Source organism: Vulpes lagopus, chromosome 7 (assembly GCF_018345385.1).
Source record: "Vulpes lagopus strain Blue_001 chromosome 7, ASM1834538v1, whole genome shotgun sequence".
Lineage (NCBI taxonomy): Eukaryota > Metazoa > Chordata > Mammalia > Carnivora > Canidae > Vulpes > Vulpes lagopus.
Window position 1 is genome coordinate 16,692,548 of NC_054830.1, and position 19,936 is coordinate 16,712,483.

Genomic DNA, 19,936 nt, shown 5'->3' on the forward strand with positions numbered 1-19,936 from the left:
TTGAGTCTTAAAGGCTCTTGGTATGCTGTTTAGGGTCAGATACATGCATGCTATTTCAAAGGAGATCCTAGGAGTTCATACATAATACTCTGGGTTTCCTGGTTTCCTTTGTTGAGTTCCTTCCTCTCTGCAATCTTCCTGACACCTTCCAGTGCCCAGGGGCTCCTTTCCCAGTCTTCTGTCTAGAAAGGAAAAGTTTAGTTTCTCTGTTGAGCACCTCCCACAGCAGTGACTGCCTCTAGGGTAAAGTGGTGAGAGGAGAGAGAGAAAAAAAAAAAAAATTAAGTGAATCTCTCCATGCTCTTGGGACCATAATCCCTCCAAATAAAAGGATTCCTCTCCCATCTGGCTGCCAATATCACTACTGCCTCCACTGCTACAGAATTTCATGTGGGCCAGGGCAGGAGAAAGGGGAGAAGCATGGGGAAGCAATCAAAAAACAAGAGCTTCTCTTTCTCCATCTCTACTCCCTAACCCATAGGAATACCCTTTCCTACTCCCAAGACTAGAAAGAGAAGGGTTCTCTTGAACCTTCTTCTGTCTACACCCAGTGCCCAGTTCCCAGTATTTTGCTACCTTTGAGTCCAGGCTCGAATGTCCATCTGCTATCATTTATCTTTCAGGGTACTCAGCTGATCCATGCAGTCAGTCCAGGGATTTTATTTGTATTCAGTCAGAGACAAAGGGTAGAATGTGCTTACCACATCTTGACCAGAATCAGAAACTTTTCATTTCTTGATGTAAATATTTTCCTAAATTCCTGGATTTTTTTGCCATTAAAGAAACTTAATGGCTATCCTACCCGTTAGCACCTTTCTGTAATCATATCATCCTTCCATTGAGAGAAGTATACAATGCATATACTTTTTACAAGTTTAACAAGTTTTCCACACAGAATATGTGTTATTTTTACAGTCTGAAATAATGAAATAAGGGTTATAGGCAAAAAATGCACATCAGGAGAATGGAAGGAAATGTTTTGTTTTTTTAAAGATTTATTTATTCATTCATTCAGAGAGAGCGAAGAGAGAGGCAGAGACACAGGCAGAGGGAGAAGCAGGCTCCATGCAGGAAGCCCGACGTGGGACTCGATCCCGGGTCTCCAGGATCACACCCCAGGCTGCAGGCGGTGCTAAACCGCTGCGCCACAGGGGCTGCCCAGGAAATGTTAATACTGGTTGTTTGTCTTCATGTGGTTATGAGATATGTGAAGAGATATTTTAAGTCAACTTTCTGTACTTTTACATTTTTTATGAGTACTGCCTTTTTTATTTTAAATAAAATCTTTAAATTTAGCATAAAATATTGCAGAAAAGTATACAAATTTTATAAGCATACAGTTCCATGAAATTAAACACAACCATTTAACCTAAACATCACTCACATCAAGAATTAAGAGCATTACCCCAAAGTTCTCCATTACCAGCCACAATAGTGATTGCTTTTCCATTGTAAAAGTTGTACACGCGGATTTATATTTAAATAGTACCAGAATGTATTTCTGATTTTGGTTATTGTGATGCTTATCTCTTTATATATTGTCAACATTTATGTTTACTTCTTAAATTGTTTTAAAAAATCTGTACATTTTGTATAGGTAGCTTCTAAAACACAATAACCATTTAAAAAGCGTTTGGAGGGGGTGTCTGGGTGACTCAGTAGGTTAAGCGGTTAAGTATCTGCCTTCAGCTCAGGTTATAATCACAGGGTCCTGGGATCAAGCCAAGAGTCTGTATCCCTGCTCATTGCGGAACCTGCTTCTACCTCTCCATCTGCTGTTCCCCTTGCTTATTCTCTCTTGCTCGCTCGCTCTCTCTCTCTGTCAAATAAATAAATAGCACTCAGAGGGGTGCCTGGATGGCTCAGCCAGTTAAGCATCTGACTCTTAAAATTTTTTTTAAATTTAATTCAATTTAGTTAATGTATAGTCTATTATTAGATTCAGGGGTAGAATTCAATGATTCATCAATTGCATGTAACACCCAGTGCTCATTATATCAGTGCCCTCCTTAATGCCCATCACCCGGTTACCCCATCCCCCTACCAACCTCTCCTCCAACAATCCTCAGTTTGTTTCCTAGATTAATACTCTCCTGGTTTGCCTCCCTCTCTGTTTTCAACTTATTTTACTTTTCCTTCCCTTCCCCTATGTTCATCTGTTTTATTTTTTTGATCTCAGAGTGTGAGTTGCTGGGTGTGGAGTCCACTTGAAAAAACAAAAAGATAAAAAGCATTTGGAATATCTGATAATACAACTGTCATTCACTGGGAAAGCCTCAGGATCCCCGGCAAGCCGACAGAGAAGGTATTTTTCTCCCAAGGCCAGTCCATCAAGGCTAGAGAAGGTGACTACTTCTTCAAGCAAACACAGCAACATAAGACATCCAGGAACATGAAATCAAGAAAACAAGACATCACCAAAGGAACACAGTAATTTTCCAGTAACTGACCCCAAAGAAATGGAGACCTGCAATCTACTTACTAAAGAATTCAGCCAGGGAAACAGAAAGACAATTCAATGAAATCAGTAAACAATACAAAAAATGAGAAGTTTAGCAGAAAGATAGAAATTATAAAAAAGATCAAAACAGAAATCCTGGAAGTGCAGAATGTAATGAGTGAAATGAAAAATGCAGTAGAGGGCACCAACAGCAGACATGATTAAAGCAGATGAAAGAATCTGTGAAGTCATAGGTCACTTGAAATTATCCAAAGAACAAAGAGAAAATAACAAAAAAGATTGAAGAAAGCCCATGTGAATTATAAGATACCATCAAGAAATTATTTAAGCATTGCTGGCATCCCAGAAGGAAAAGAGAAGGAAAAAGGACAGAAAGCTTATTTAAGGAAATAATGAGTGAGGCCTTCCCAAGTCTGGAGAGAGATTTAACATCCATATTCATAAAGCTCATAAGTCCCCAAAAAGGTCTTCTCCAAGACACACTATAATAGTGTCTCCAAAAGACACACTTCTTAGAGAAGACACACTATAATAACGCCATCTAAAATCAAAGAGAGAGGGGATCCCTGGGTGGCTCAGCGGTTTAGCGCCTGCCTTTGGCCCAGGGCGCGATCCTGGAGTCCCAGGATCGAGTCCCATGTCGGGCTCCCGGCATGGAGCCTGCTTCTCCCTCCTCCTGTGTCTATGCCTCTCTAGGTCTACCATAAAATAAATAAATAAATCTTTAATAAATAATAAGTAAGTAAATAAATAAATAAAATCAAAGAGAGAATTTTTAAAGCAGCAAGAAAACAAAAATTCTTCACATATAAGGGAACCCCCATAAGGTTATCAGTGGATTTCTCAGCACAAACACTACAGTTCAGGGGATCCCTGGGTGGCTCAGAGGTTTAGCGCCTGCCTTCGGCCCAGCGCGCAATCCTGGAGTCCTGGGATGGAGTCCCACGTGGGGCTCCCTGCATGGGGCCTGCTCCTCCCTCTGCCTGTGTCTCTGCCTGTGTCTCTCATGAATAAATAAATAAAATCTTAACAAAAACAAAGCGCTATAAGAGACTGATTGAGGAAGATGACGGTGGAGTAGGGAGGGTCAAAGGCTGGCCTTGTCTCACAAATACAACTAGATAACTATCAAACTATCCTCCATACCCCAGAAATTTATCTGAAGACTGACAGGAGAAACTCCAAAACTAAAGATAGAGAAGAGGCCATATCAAAGAAGGTAGGAAATGCAGAGATGCAGTTTGGGAGAGAAATGGATACTACATTGGCTACTGCAGTAGGGAGGCTACTGCAGTAGGGAGGGAGCCACAGCTGAGAAGGGCAAGAGACAGAGTAGCACAACAGAGGAGTGCATAGGGAAAACAAATCCCCAGAGCAATTGCCTTGGAAAGCAAAAGGACTCAAATTTCGAATCTCATGAGTTCTTCCAACCACTGGGGCTTGAAGCATGCTTGGCTGTGGGAGAGCTGAGAGGACACTGCAGCTGCTCTCAGAGAAAAGGCAGGGCAAATAGCCTGCAGGCATATAGTGTAGAGACAGTAATCTGAAGAGGGTCTAGGACACAGAGTGGGGAGGTTAGTTGCTTATCTGGGAACATGCCCCCAAGAGGCAGTGTTCACAGAGAGACACTCCTTCCCTCCCACTCCTCCCCCCTGCCCCCACACCAACAAAGTAACTGGACAGTGCCATTTCCCTCCTCCACCCCTCAGTGTAAACACAAAGCCACTGCCTGGAACCAGTGCAGTGGCTACATTCCCTACCTAATTTGCTTACATCAAGCTCCTTCCTACCACTCACCTCCCTGCACTCAAGTGGAACTGCCCTTCCCAGCCACACTTGCCTCAGTCCCAATCTGGGGAAAGGAAGGCACCCTCCCCTGGAAGACTGGCCCAAACTCCTGCCCATACCGTGTCTCTCAATCCAGAAGCTTTTGTTTTTTAATATTTTATTTACTTATTTGACAGAGCAAGTTAACATATGAACACACACAGGTAGGGGGAGCAGAAGAGGAAGAAGTAGGCTCCCCATTGAGTAGGGAGCCCAATGCAGGGCTCGATCCCAGGACGATCCCAGGACGCTGGGATCATGACCTGAGGCAAAGGAAGACTCTTAACCAACTGAGCCACCTAGGTACACTCCAACCGAGGAGTTTTGCGAGGCCTCAGTTCCAGTGGCAGCAGCAACAGGTCTCATTTCACAAGCAGGCCAGAGCACACCAAGTCAAAACATGCCACACTCAGGCCAGGGACCAAACACTACCCCACAACAGCCAAAGAAAGCCTAAGCAGACAACTGTCCTGAAGGATAAAGGCCAGAATACAAGAGTAGAGCACACACAGCTCACACTGGAGACAGTCCCAAAAGTACCATGCCCTGGAATCAGGGGACACTACACTGCAGGGGACTACATGATCTCCTCTTCATAAAGCCATTACCCTCAAAAACAGGAGATGTTCCTGACTTCCCAACACAGAGAAACAGGCACAAAGACTTAGACAAAATAAGAAAGCAGAGGAATTTGTCTTAGATGAAAAAAGAAGACAAGATCACGATCGGAGACCTGAGTGAAACAGATATAAGTAACATGCCTGATGCAGAATTTAAAGCAATTATCAAAAAAGTAAATAAATAAAGCAATTATCATGGGGCACCTAGCTGGGTCAGTTGGCAGAGCACACCATGCTTGATCTCAGTGCCATTAGTTCAAGCCCCATATTGGGTGTAAAACTTACTTAAAAAAAAATACAAACCTAAAGCAATGATCATAAGATCACTGGACTTAAGAGCAGAGGGCATCAGTAAAACCATTAACACAGTGCTAGGGAATAACATAGAAGAGATAAAGGGCTCAATAAACACAATGAGAAACACACCTGATGGAATGAACAGCAGGCTGCAAGAAGCAGAGAAACAAAGTAATGACTTAGAAGACAGAATAATGGAAAGTAATCAAGCTTAACAAAAGAGAGAAAAAAGAATTATGCAAAATAAGAACAGACTTAGGAAACTCAGTGACTCCATCAATAACATCTGAATTACAGGAGTCCCAGAAAAAGGAGAGAGAGAAAAAGGGGGCAGAGAATTTATATAAAGAAATAACAGCTGAAAATGTCACTAATCTGGAAAGAAAACAAACATCCAGATCCAAGAGAAACAGAGAACCCCTCAACAAAATCAACAAAAGCAGATTCACATCAACACATATTGTAATTAAAATGGCAAAATAGGGATGCCTGGGTGGCTCAGTGGTTGAGCATCTGCCTTTGGCTCAGGGCATGACCCCAAGTTCCAGGATCAAGTCCCACATTGGCCTTCCTGTATGGAGCCTGCTTCTCCCTCTGCCTATATCTCTGCCTCTCTCTCTCTGTCTATCATGAATAAATAAAATCTTTAATAAATAAATAATGAAATGGCAAAATACAGTGATAAAGAAAAATTATTAAAAGCAGCAAGACAAAAGAAGATAGTTACATACAGAAGAAACACCATAAGCCTATCAGTGGATTTTTCATCAGAAATTTTCCAAGCCAGAAAGGAGTGGCAAGATTCACTCAAAGTGCTGAATGTGGAGCACCTGGGTGGCTCAGTGGTTGAGCATCTGCCTTTGGCTCAGGTCATGATCCTGGGATCGAGTCCCGCATCAGGCTCCGCGTGGGGAACCTGCTTCTCCCTCTGCCAATGTCTCTGCCTCTCTCTGTGTGTCTATCATAAATAAATCAATTAATTAAAAAGCCTTAAAAAAATGCTGAATGGGAAAAACCTGCAGCCAATAACACTCTGTCCAGGAAGGTTATCATTTAGAAGAGAAGGAGAAATAGAGAGTTTCCTATACAAACAAAAACTAAAGGAGTTCATGACCACTAAACTAGCCCTGCAAGAAATATTAAAGAAGACTCTTTGAATAGAAAGAAAAGACCAAAAACAACAGCATGAAGGTAGGAAGTACAAAACCAATAAAAAGAAATATTTCTGTAAAAAAAAAAAAGTTAAGGAACACAAAATAAAAGGATGTAAAATATGACATTATATACCTAAAACATGGGGAGGTGTAAAGAATGGGTTCAAACTTAAATGACCATCAACTTAATATAAACTGCTAAATTCAGAAAATATACACAAACTTAATTGTAACCACAAAAAAACACACTAATAAACATGAAAAGAGCCTTTTCCCTGTCAGAACAACACAAGGATGTCCACTCTCACCACTTTTATTCAACAGTATTAAGTCGTACTCATAACAGACAACAAAAAATAATAAAAAGCATCCAAATCATCAAAGAAGCCAAACTTTCACTATTTCTAGATAACATGATACTATATACAGAAAACCCAAATGACCACACCCCAAAACTGCTAGAACTAATAAATGAATTCAGTAAAGTTGCAGGATACAAATTCAATGTACAGAAATCTGTTGCACTTCTATACACCAGTAATAATAAAGCAGCAGAAAGAGAAATTAAGAAAACAATCCCATTTATAATTGCACCCAAAATAATAAGATACCTAGGAATAAACCTAATCAAAAAGGTGAAAGACCTGTACTCTAAGAACTGTAAAATACCAAGGAAGGGATCCCTGGGTGGCGCAGTGGTTTGGCGCCTGCCTTTGGCCCAGGGCGCGATCCTGGAGACCCGGGATCGAGTCCCACATCGGGCTCCTGGTGCATGGAGCCTGCTTCTCCCTCTGCCTGTGTCTCTGCCTCTCTCTCTCTCTGTGACTATCATAAATAAATAATAATTAAAAAAAACACCAAGGAAATTGAAGATGACACAAAGAAATGAAAAAACATTCTATGCTCATGGATTGGAAAAAAATATTGTTAAAGTGTCTAAACTACCCAAAGCAATCTACACATTTAATGTAATCCTATCAAAATAACAACAGCATTTTTCACAGAGCTACTATAACAAACAATCCTAAAATTCGTATGGAGGGATGCTTGGGTGGCTCAGTGGTTGAGTGTCTGCCTTCGGCCCGGGGCATGATCTCGGGGCCCCGGGATCGAATCCCACATGGGGCTCCCTGCTCCTCCCTCTGCCTGTGTCTCTGTCTCTCTTTGTGTGTCTCTCATGAATAAATAAAATCTTAAAAAAAAATTCGTATGGAAATACAAAAGACCCCAAATAGCCAAAGCAATCTTAAAAATGAAAAGCAAATCTGAAGACATCACAATTCCAGATTTCAGGTTATATCACAAAGCTGTAGTAATCAAAATTTGTATGGTACTGGCACAAAAACAAACACATAGATCAATGGAACAGAATAGAAAAATCCAGAAATAAAACCACAATTATATGGTCACTTAATTGTTGATAAAGCAGGAAAGGATATCCAATGGAGAAAAAGGACAGTCTCTTCAACAAATTGGTGTTGTGAAACTGGACAGCTACATGCAAAAGAATGAAATTGGACCACTTTCTTATACCATACACAAAAATATATTAAAAATTAGTTAAAGGCCTACATGTGAGACCTAAAACCATAAAAATGCTAGAAAAGAGCACAGGCAATAATAACTTCTCTGACATCAGCTATAGCAATTTCTTTCTAGATAGGTCCCCTGAGGCAAGGGAAACAAAAGCAAAACTATAAACTACTGAGAAGACATCAAAATAAAAAGCTTCTACAAGTAAAGGAAACAATCAATAAAACTAAACAGCAACCTAAAGAATGGGAAAAGATATTTGCAAATAACATATCCTTTAAAGGGTTAGGGTTAGTATCCAAAATATATTTACTTATAAAACCATGAGATGCCTGGTGTCTCAGTGGTTGAGCAACTGCCTTTGGCTCAGATCATGATCCTGGGGTCCTAGGACTGAGTCCCACCTCAGGCTCCCCTATGGGGAACCTGCCTTTTTTTTTTTTTAAAGATTTTATTTTATTTACTTATTTATGAGACACAGAGAGAGAGAAGTAGAGACAAAGACAGAGGGAGAAGCAGGCTCCATGCAGGGAGCCCAATATGGGACTCGGGCTAAAATCTTTAAAACAAACAAAAAGGAACTTATAAAACCCAACACCCAAAAAACAATCCAATTTAAAAATGGGCAAGAGACATGAACAGACATTTCTCCAAAGAAGACATACAGATGGCCAACAGACACATGAAATGATGCTCAATATCACTCACTCTCAGGGAAATGCAAATCAAAAATACAATAAGATACCACCTCACACCTGTCAGAATAGCTAAAATAAAACACACACACACAAAAACAGGGGTTGGTGAGTATGTGGAGAAAAAGGAAGCCTTGTGTACTGTTTGTGAGAATGCAAACTGGTGCAGCCACTGTGGAAAACAGTATGGCGGTTCCTCAAAAATTTAAAAATAGAACTACTCGATGATCCAGCAATCACACTACAGAGTATTTACCCAAAAATTACAAAAACATTAATTCAAAGGAATACATGTACCTCTATTTTTATAGCAGCATTATTTATAATTGCCAAGATGTGAAAGCAGCCCAAGTGTCTACTGAAAGATGAATGGATAAAGATGATGTGGTATATACATGCAATGTAAAACTATTCAGTCATAAAAAAGAATTGCCATTTGCAATAACATGGATGGAGCTAGAGAGTATAATGCTAAGTGAAATAAGTCTGAGAAAGACAAATACCATAATTTGTCACTCAAAGGTGGAATTTAAAAAACAAAGGAGCAAAAGGGTAAAAAAGAGAGAGACAAACCAAGAAACAGACTCTTAACTATAGAGGACAAACTGATGGTTACTAGAGGGGAGAGGGTTGGGGGAATGGATGATATAGGTGATGTGGATTAAGGAGTACACTTGTCATGATGACTACTGAGTGATTCAAATAAATACTTAAAACAAAAACCACACAAAGTGTTGCAAGAAAAAAACTCCGAACCAAGAATACATTATCCAGCAAAGCTGTCCTTCAGAAATGAAGGAGAGATAAAGACTTTTGTGGATAAACAAAAGCTTAGAGTTCATCACCACTAGACCTGCTTTATAAGAAATGCTGAAAGGAGTTCGGCAAGCTAACATGAAAGGACAATAATTAGTACTGTGAAAATATACACTGGGTAAAGGCCAAGTATACAGTCAAATTCAGAATACTCTAATACTGTAATATGGTGTGTTAATTACTTAACTCTAGTATAAAGGTTAAGAGACAAAACTACTAAAAACAACTACAGCTACAATAATTTGTTAATAGCTACAAAGAAAACATAAAAATAGTCAACAGGTACATGAAAAGGTGCTCAATATCCCTAATCATCAGGGAAATGAGATCAAAACTACCTCACACCTGCTGGGATGGCTTTTATTTAAAAAGACAACACGGGGGGCACCTGGGTGGCTCAGTTGGTGAAGTGTCCTTGATTTCAGCTCAGGTCATGATCCCAAGGTTGTGAGCCCCATGCTGGGCTCATACACTGGACATAGAGCCCACTTTAAAATAAAATAAAAAGATAAAAAGACAACAGAGGGATCCCTGGGTGGCGCAGCGGTTTGGCGCCTGCCTTTGGCCCAGGGCGCGATCCTGGAGACCCGGGATCGAGTCCCACGTGGGGCTCCGGGTGCATGGAGCCTGCTTCTCCCTCCGCCTGTGTCTCTGCCCCTCTCTCTCTGACTATCATAAATAAATTAAAAAAATTTAAAAAAAAAAAAGACAACAGATAACACGTGTCAGGAAAGATGTGGAGAAAAGAGAATCCTTGTACACTGTTGGTAGAAATGTAAATTGGTATGGTCATTATGGAAAATAGTATTAAAATTCCTCAAAAACTTAAAAACCAAACTATCTTATTATCTAGCAATCCTACTTCTGGGTATATATCCAAAGGAAACAAAATCATTATATTGAAGAGCTATGTGCATCCCCAAGTTCATGAGCATTATTCACAATAGCCAAGACACAGAAACAGTTGTCTTTGAACAGATAAATGGATAAAGATGATGTAGTGTATATATACAGTGGAATACTATTCAGCCATAAGAAAGAAATCCTGCCATTTACATTATATACACCTACATATAGATAGATACAGACTTCATATATCCTTCTCAACCCCAAAGCCAAAATCAAGCCAATTGGGAACACATTAGAATAATTCCCATCAAAGTAAAAGGTAAACAAGCCTACGCATTTCACCATCACCATTTACTACTGTCGTGGACGTACTAGTGATCACAATTAGGTGACAGACAGACAATAGAGGTATGCAACTGGAAAAGAAAAAGTAAATGACCATTATTTGTAGATGACAATATTATATACCTAGAGAATCAACTAAAAACCTTTACTGTTTTACAATCAGATATGGTAGTGAAAACTAATATATAGAAATCCATGCCTTCACATACATCATCAACAATAGGTGGAAGATAAAATGCTTCAACGCTAAAAATAAAACAAAAGACCTGAGAATAAACTTAACAGGAAATGCCAAGAAATCTCTCAAAGAGATTTCATTGGGATGAAAGAAGGCTCAAGCAAAGAGGAGAGCATACAATCTTAGTGGGGAAGACTCATCACCTAAATATCACTCTTCCTACATTAATCTAAAAATGGAATGCAGCGCCAATAAAAAAGGATTTTTTTAAAACAGGCAAATTTATCTTAAGGTTCATATAGAAAAACAAACATAGCTAGGAAAGTTCTAAAATTAAAGGTAATGAATGATAATTAACTTTACCAAATATCAAAACATGATCTAAAGCCAGAGAGAAACAACGTATACCCAAACAAAAATACACAGAAAAATGTATAGAACAGAAAGTCCAGAAATAGACCCAAATGTATATGATACGTGGCAAAATATATCACATTTAGTAAAGAACATTTGAACAAGTGGGAGGAAAGATGAATTGCTCATTACAAGGTATCCCAGCAAATGTGTGGCCATTTGGGAAAAATTAATTTGGACCTACACTTCTTACCAAAATAAATCCCAAATGGATGAAAAATATAAAGGTGAATAATTAAAATTTAAAAGCACTTTAAGAAACCACAGGATAGGGATCCCTGGGTGGCGCAGCGGTTTGGCGCCTGCCTTTGGCCCGGGGCGCGATCCTGGAGACCCAGGATCGAATCCCACATCAGGCTCCCGGTGCATGGAGCCTGCTTCTTCCTCTGCCTGCGTCTCTGCCTCTCTCTCTCTCTCTGTGACTATCATAAATAAATAAAAGTTTAAAAAAAAAAAAAAAAAGAAACCACAGGATAATTTTTCATATTCTTCTACTAGGGAAGATCTGTCTAGGTATGATAAATCCAGAACATGACCCAATAAAGAATCTTTTTTTTTTTCCAATGACATCCTAAATAAAGAGAAATAACAATCTGAAAAAATACAACTGCAATTTATATCACCAACAAAGTGCTACGTTTCTTTTTTTTTATTTTTTTTATTTTTTATTATTTATGATAGTCAGAGAGAGAGAGAGAGAGAGAGAGAGAGGCAGAGACACAGGCAGAGGGAGAAGCAGGCTCCATGCACCGGGAGCCCGATGTGGGATTCGATCCCGGGTCTCCAGGATCGCGCCCTGGGCCAAAGGCAGGCGCTAAACCGCTGCGCCACCCAGGGATCCCGCTACGTTTCTTCATATAAAAACAATTTTTACAAAATCAATGTTAAAAACACCAAAGCCTCATAGAAAAATGGGCAAAGAAAATGGAAATGCTTCTTCAACCTTATAGCAACAGGAGAGCTACAAATTAAAAAATATAAGTGTTCACTCTATTACTCTTTTAATTTTTCTATAGGGCAAACTAAGTTTTGGAAGAAAAATACACACAAATACTTTTTATTTTACCTGTCAGAGTTCAAACTGTGTACTATCACAGTATTGGTGAGACTGTGGATATACAGTCACTGTCACATACAGTTAAGGAGCATACATGGACAAAGCCTATTTGGAGGTTTATCTTTTGTATTACAAAAGTACATGCTCACCAAACCAGCAGTCCTGCCTCTGGTAAGTGACCAGACTGATGTACTTGCCTATGCATCAAATGATGCATATAGAAGGTTACTGAGTGTTTCTGCACTAGCAAAATTTACAACACCTTATATTTCCATCAGTAGTGCTTTTTCTAAATAAAGGTACATCCTGACAATGGAGTATTATCCAGTTGTGAAAGACAATGAGAAAGCGCTTATGTATGGATAATGAACTATCACAAACAGAGAAAAAAGCAAAGGATATAGTGTGCTACTTTCACGTAAAAGAAAAGAGCTCTCTTGTGTGTTTGTATTATGCAAAGAACACCTGTGAACAGATACTTGAGAACTGGTAACACTGGCTGCCTCTGGGGAGAGGATGTGGTGGCCAGGGGCAAGATGTAAGGAAACTTTCCTGTGTATACTCTGTTGTTCCCTTTTAATTCTATGCCATGTGAATCTATTACTGCACTGAAAAGCCAAAATTAAAAATAATGAACGTTTCCCTGTGGAAGCAACAGCCTTCTTCTCTGAGCTTCTGTAACTGTGTATTTCAATCATGCCTGTGTTCATTCAGATTCTTTCGGCCTCCTCTGATTGATTGTGGTTTCTTTGAGGAAAAGGTCACTGTTGAATCACCTTTGTATTCCCTAGAGCACCCAGCACCTCATTTGGTGCCAAGTGGAAAGTAACTGCTGGTCTGTTCACTGTACTAAACTAGTCCACTGGTGCAAATAGTTCATCCTTGGAGGAAAGAAGATTTTTCTGAAAGTTGTTTTGTAAAATGGACCAATGATTAGAACAGGAAATTCTGCTTCTGTGAGCATCAAAATTAGCCAAATAAGCCAGAAGAATGCTCAGCAGAACAAGTTAAAAGTACTGAATAGAGGGATGCCTGGGTGGCTCAGTGGTTGGGCACCTGCCTTCGGCTCAGGTCATGATCCTGAGATCGAGTCCCACATCCAGCTTCCTTAAGGAGCCTGCTTCTCCCTCTGCCTATATCTCTGCCCCTCTCTCTCAGTCTGTGTCTCTCATGAATCAATAAATAAAATCTTAAAAAAAAAAAAAAGTACTGAAAAGAGAAAGAGGTTTCAGTTCATGAGTGAAAGCTGATTCCAGAGAATGTGAAGCCTGAAAACACATATATTCAAGAGAATGATTACTGCCACATTTAGAATAACCTTTCAGATGACACAGCAAAACCCAGATTGAAGGGAAGACAAAAATATATTAACTGGTTGTAATGACCATCACAGATAACCACGTACTTACTCAGCCATTAGAAACGACAAATACCCACCATTTGCTTCAACGTGGATGGAACTGGAGGGTATTATGCTGAGTGCAGTAAGTCAATCGGAGAAGGACAAACAGTGTATGTTCTCATTCATTTGGGGAATATAAATAATAGTGAAAGGGAATATAAAGGAAAGGAGAAGAAATGTGTGGGAAATATCAGGAAGGGAGACAGAACATAAAGACTCCTAACTCTGGGAAACGAACTAGGGGTGGTGGAAGGGGAGGAGGGCGGGGGGTGGGGGGGAATGGGTGACGGGCACTGAGGGGGACACTTGACGGGATGAGCACTGGGTGTTATTCTGTATGTTGGTAAATTGAACACCAATAAAAATTAATTTATTAAAAAAAAAGATAACCACGTACATGATGCCAACCCTCTTTACAACTGGACATCAACAAATATATTAAATATTTTCTTCCACAATGCCAGCTACCTACATTCTTATTCCCTCTTGACCTGGTTAGGAATGACTAACAAAGAGACTGAACTGACCCCTGCTAAGAATATGGGCAAAGAATTTGTTTTAAAGCTAGACACAGGGGCGCCTGGGTGGCTCGTCAGTTAAGCATCCAACTCTCTATTTCAGCTCAGGTTATGAGGGAAAGAACTGCAAAGAGAGCCAAAAGGTGAAGTTCACCTGTAGCTCTTCTCCTTGACACAATCTTGTCAACAAATGGTGCTGGGAAAACTGAACAGCCACTATGCAAGAGTTAAGTTGGACCCTTACATCACATACAAAAATGTGAAATGCATCAAAGACCTAATCAAAGAGCAAAAACTGGGATCCCTGGGTGGCGCAGCGGTTTGGCGCCTGCCTTTGGCCCAGGGCGCGATCCTGGAGACCCAGGATTGAGTCCCACGCCGGGCTCCCAGTGAATGGAGCCTGCTTCTCCCTTGCCTATGTCTCTGCCTCTCTCTCTCTCTCTCTCTCTCTCTGTGACTATCATAAGTTAAAATAAAAAAATAAAAAAATTTAAAAAAGAGCAAAAACTATAAATCTCTTGAAAGAAAGTAGAGTAAAAGTTTCATGACATTGGATTTGGCAGGATTTCTTGGATATGACATCAAAAGCATAGGTCAAAAAAAAAACTGACCTCAAAAATTAATATTTTTGGTGCAAAACAAAGGAAACTATCAACTGAGTGAAAAGACAACCCAGAGAATGGGAAAAAGTATTTGCAAATCACATCTAATAAGCAATGAATATCCAGAATGTATAAAGAACTTTTATAAGTTGGCAACAAAAAAACAAATAACCCTATTCAAAACTGGGCAAAGGATTTTTTTTTAAAGGATTTACTTTTTTTTAAATTTTTATTTATTTATGATAGTCACACAGAGAGAGAGAGAGGCAGAGACACAGGCAGAGGGAGAAGCAGGCTCCATGCACCGGGAGCCCGACGTGGGATTCGATCCTGGGTCTCCAGGATCATGCCCTGGGCCAAAGGCAGGTGCCAAACAGCTGCGCCACCCAAAGGATTTGAACAGGCATTTCTCTAGATATACAGATGGCCAATAGGCAGATGAAAAAATGCCCAACATCACTAATCATTAGGGAAATGAAAATTAAAGCCATAAGAAGATACCACTTCACATCTACTATGATGGCTCTTATTAAAAAATAATTTATTCTTAAAATTTATTTATTTATTTATTTATGATAGTCACACAGAGAGAAAGAGAGAGAGAGAGGCAGAGACATAGGCAGAGAGAGAAGCAGGCTCCATGCACCGGGAGCCCGACATGGGACTCGATCCCGGGTCTCCAGGATCGCACCCTGGGCCAAAGGCAGGCGCCAAACTGCTACGCCACCCAGGGATCCCTAAAAAATAATTTAAAAAATGCAAATAGGAAATGAGTGTTGGTAAGGACGTGGAGCAACTGGTAACTCTTGTACATTACTGGTAGACTATGAAATGGGGCAGCCGCTGTGGGAAACAGTTTGGCAGCTCCTCAAAAAGTGAAACACAGAATTACCAAATGGTCCAGCAATTCCTCCCCTGGGTACATATCCATAGAACTGAAAGTAGGGATTTGAACAGATATCCATACATTCATGTTTATAACAGCCTTAGTCATAATAGGCAAGAGGTAGAAACACCCAAAATGTTCAGTGACAGATGAAAAGATAAATAAAATGTAAATAGACTTACAATAGAATATTATTTGGCCTGAAAAAGGAATGAAATTCTGATACATGCTTCAACATGACCAACTGAAAACACTATGTTAAGTGAAATAAGTGACATACAAAAGGACAAATACAACATGATTCCACTCATGTGAGGGACCTAGAATGGGCAAAAGCAGAGACAGAAAGAAAAATAGTGGTTGCTAGGGCCTAGGGTGAGGGGAGAATCAGAACTTGTTTAATGAGTAGAGTTTCTGTTTGGAATAATGAAAAAGTTCTAGAAATAGACAGTGGTCATGGTTGTACAACATTGTGAATACATCTGATGCCAATGAATGGTACATCTAAAAATGGTTAAAATGGTGCTCACTTAAGGAGCACATATAGTAATATATGAACAATACATCCTTGGCCCCTGTGCAAGGACGACACACAAATTTGTGAAGCATTCCATATATATATATTTTTTTTAATTGTTAAAATGGTAAGTTTTGTTATGTATATTTTAACACCAAAAAAAAAAAAAAAACAAACAAACCCTCAAATAACTTAGAAAGAAAAAAAGGGGATATGTACCCAGGGGAGGAATTGCTGGCTCAGAGGTTTAGCACCACCTTCAGCCCAGGGCGTAATCCTGGAGACCCAGGATCGAGTCCCATGTCAAGCTCCCTGCAAGAAGCCTAATTCTCCCTCTGCCTATGTCTCTGCCTCTCTCTCTCTCTCTGTGTCTCTCATGAATAAATAAATAAAATAAAAAGAAAAACATAAAAAGAGGAAGAGAGGAGAATACAGATGAAGCAAGAATGCCCTGAGTTGAGTAAATGACAGATATAACTAAGTGATAGGCACACAAAGGCTCATGCTTTCTGCTTTTGTATATATCTGAATTTTACCATAATGAACATTAATAAACAAAGTCCTTCAGAATGAATTCTTACAAAACCTTTTAAGAATTTATCCCCTTACAAAATTTAGCAAGATTGAATATGTAAGGTTCAAAGATCTGGGGTACTTGGCTGGCTCAGTTGGAAGAGCATGTGATTCTTAATCTGAGGGTTCTGTTGTGAGTTTGAGCCCCACACTGGGTATAGAGATTATTTTAAAATTTTTTTTTTAAAAAGGGGCAGCCCGGGTGGCTCAGCGGTTTAGCGCCGCCTTCAGCCCAGGGCCTGATCCTGGAAAGCCAGGATCGAGTCCCACGTGGGGCTCCCTGCATGGAGCCTGCTTCTCCTTCTGCCTGTCTCTCTCTCTCTCTCTCACTGTCTCTCATGAATAAATAAATAAAATCTTAAAAAAAATTTTTAAAGGTTAAGAAAATGTTCAAAGACCTAAACTTAAGACCAAAAACTATAAAATTCTTAAAAGAAAACAGGGGGAGCCTGGGTGGCTCAGTTGGTTAGGCATCTGCCTTTGGCTCAGGTCATGCATGATCTTGGGGTCCAGGGACCCTGGGATCAAGTCCCACATCAGCTCCCTGCTCAGTGGGGAGCCTGCTTTTTCCTCTGCCCCTCCCCGCTGCTTGTGATCTCTTTCTCATTCTTTTTCTTGCAAATAAATAAAATCTTTAAAAAAAAAAAAGAAAGAAAGAAAGGACAGCCCTGGTGGCACAGCGGTTTAGCACTGCCTTCAGCCCAGGGTGTGATCCTGGAGACCCAGAATCGAGTCCCACATCGGGCTCCCTGAGTGGAGCCTGCTTCTTCCTCTGCCTGTGTCTCTGCCCCTCTCTCTGTCTCTATGAATAAATAAATTAAAAATCTTAAAAAAAAAAAAATTCTAAAAAAAAAAGAAAGAAAGAAAGAAAGAAAAGAAAACACAGGGCAGGGGGCGCTTGCCTGGCTCAGTAGGAATAGCATGTGAGTCTTGATCGTGAGCAGGGTTATGAGTTCAAGCCCTACACTGGGTACAGAAATTACTTAAAAAAAAAAAAAAAATAGGGCAGGGCAACCCCGGTGGCTCAGCGGTTTAGTGCCACCTACAGCCTAGGGCGTGATCCTGGAGACTCAGGATCAAGTCCCACATCAGGCTCCCTGCATGGAACCTGCTTCTCCCTCTGCCTGTGTCTCTGCCTCTCTCTCTCTCTCACTGTGTCTTTCATGAATGAATGAATGAATGAATGAATGAATGAATGAATAAATAAATAAATATTTTAAAAAAGAAAAAAACAAACTGGTTTCATAAAAAATTTTAAATTGTGTGCATCAAAAGATATAATCAACAGAATAAAAAGGCAGCACACAGAAAATATTTACAAATCAGGTATCTGATAAAGAGACTACTATCCAGCATACATAGAGAACTCCTAAAACTCAACAACAAAAAACAATCTGATGTAAAACTGGGCAAAAAACTTGAATAAACATTTCTCCAAAGATATACCAATGGCTAATAAGCACATGAAAAGATGCTCAATATCACTGACCATTAGGGAAATGCAAATCAAAACAATGAGATACCACCCCACACCCACTAGGATGGTTACCATCCAAAAACAAAATAAAAACAAAACAGAAAATAACAAGTATTGGCAAGGATGTGGAGAAATTGGAACCCTTGTGCATTGCTAGTGAGAATGTAAAATGGTACAGCCACTGTGGAAAGCAGTATGGTGGTGCTTCAAAAAATTAATCATAGAATTACTATATAATCAATTGCACTTATGTATGTATCCAAAACAGGAACTTGAACAAATATTCATACACCTATGTCCATAGCAGCATTATTCACAATAGCCAAAAGGTATAAACAACCCAAATGTCCACCAATGGATAGATAAATGAATAAACATAATGCAACACATAAATTTCACAGACTATTATTCAGCTTTAAAATGGAAGTAAATGCTAATACATGCTATGATACAGATGAACCATGAGGACATCATGCTAAATGAAACATGCCAGTCACAAAAAGACGAATACTGTATGATTCCACTCACATGAGGTACTTAGTGTAGACAAAAACATAGAGACAGGAAGTAGAATGGTGGTTGCCAGGGGCTGAGGGAAGGAGGGGATAGGGAGTTAGTGTTTAATGGGTAAGGAGTTTCAGTGTTGCAAGATGAAAAGAGAAATAAAGAAGAATGGGAATGACAGCTGCACATTATGAACGTATTTAATACTACTCAACTGTACACTTAAAATGATTAAGATGGTAAGTTTTATGTATATTTACCACAGCAGAAAAATTAAACAACAATAACAAAGAATGAGTACACAGGAAGGGATGGGGGAAGACAGGGGGAGGAGAGATTCAAGTGTATCAGAAAAAAAGGAAATAGGATGGGAACAAATATTTGGCTACAATATAATCACAGTAACATTCAGAACAGGGATGAAATGTGTTATATATTTTATGGTATAATCTGAAAAAGCAAAATAACTAGCCATTAAACAGAATATTAGTAATCTTAACACAGAAAGCACAAGTCATAGAATTCTGAATACAAACCTGACTCTGAGCTCCCTAACAATCAACACAAAGAGGGAAACATTATTGACATAGTTCATGTTATACGTTAAGACAAAATCAAACCAGTGGCTTAGAAGAGGCACAGTCAGTTTTAAATTGTGTGCATCAAAAGATACAATCAACAGAATAAAAAGACAGCACACAGAAAATTATTTACAAATCAGGTATCTGATAAAGAGACTACTATCCAGCATACTTAGAGAACTCTTAAAACTCAACAGCAACAAAAAACAATCTGATGTAAAACTGGGCAAAAAAAGGAAATAGGGAACTTCACTTTCTTCACTCCAGGCACTGAAGGTGAAGAAATTTCTAATTGGCCTCACAGACTTTCTTGGGGGCTTCTCACATAGATCTCAATGCAAGCTGATGGGGCCATGCAAAGTCAGTTTATCAAAAAGCTGGAAAAGGGGCCATTATGTTGCTTCCTAATGATCTGACTTCACCCAAAGACAAAATATGGCTTGCAATGTGTGCATTAAAACACCTTCCAGCACAGTCTGATGAATGTGCTTTCTCACAGATGAACTTAGGATTGGCATTTGGGGGATCCCTGGGTGGCGCAGCAGTTTGGCGCCTGCCTTTGGCCCAGGGCGCGATCCTGGAGACTCGGGATCGAATCCCACGTCAGGCTCCCGGTGCATGGAGCCTGCT

At 39.7% G+C, this 19,936-nt stretch overlaps 1 protein-coding gene and 1 pseudogene across 2 annotated transcripts in view; one reads left to right on the forward strand and one right to left on the reverse strand.

Annotated features, from left to right (window-relative positions):
- The window catches only part of LOC121494817 (SREBF chaperone), a 73,669-nt gene that overhangs the window by 42,677 nt on the left and 11,056 nt on the right, over positions 1–19,936 (reverse strand). The gene's annotated exons all lie outside the window — the stretch shown is intronic.
- Positions 16,177–16,274, forward strand: LOC121496355 (annotated as a pseudogene).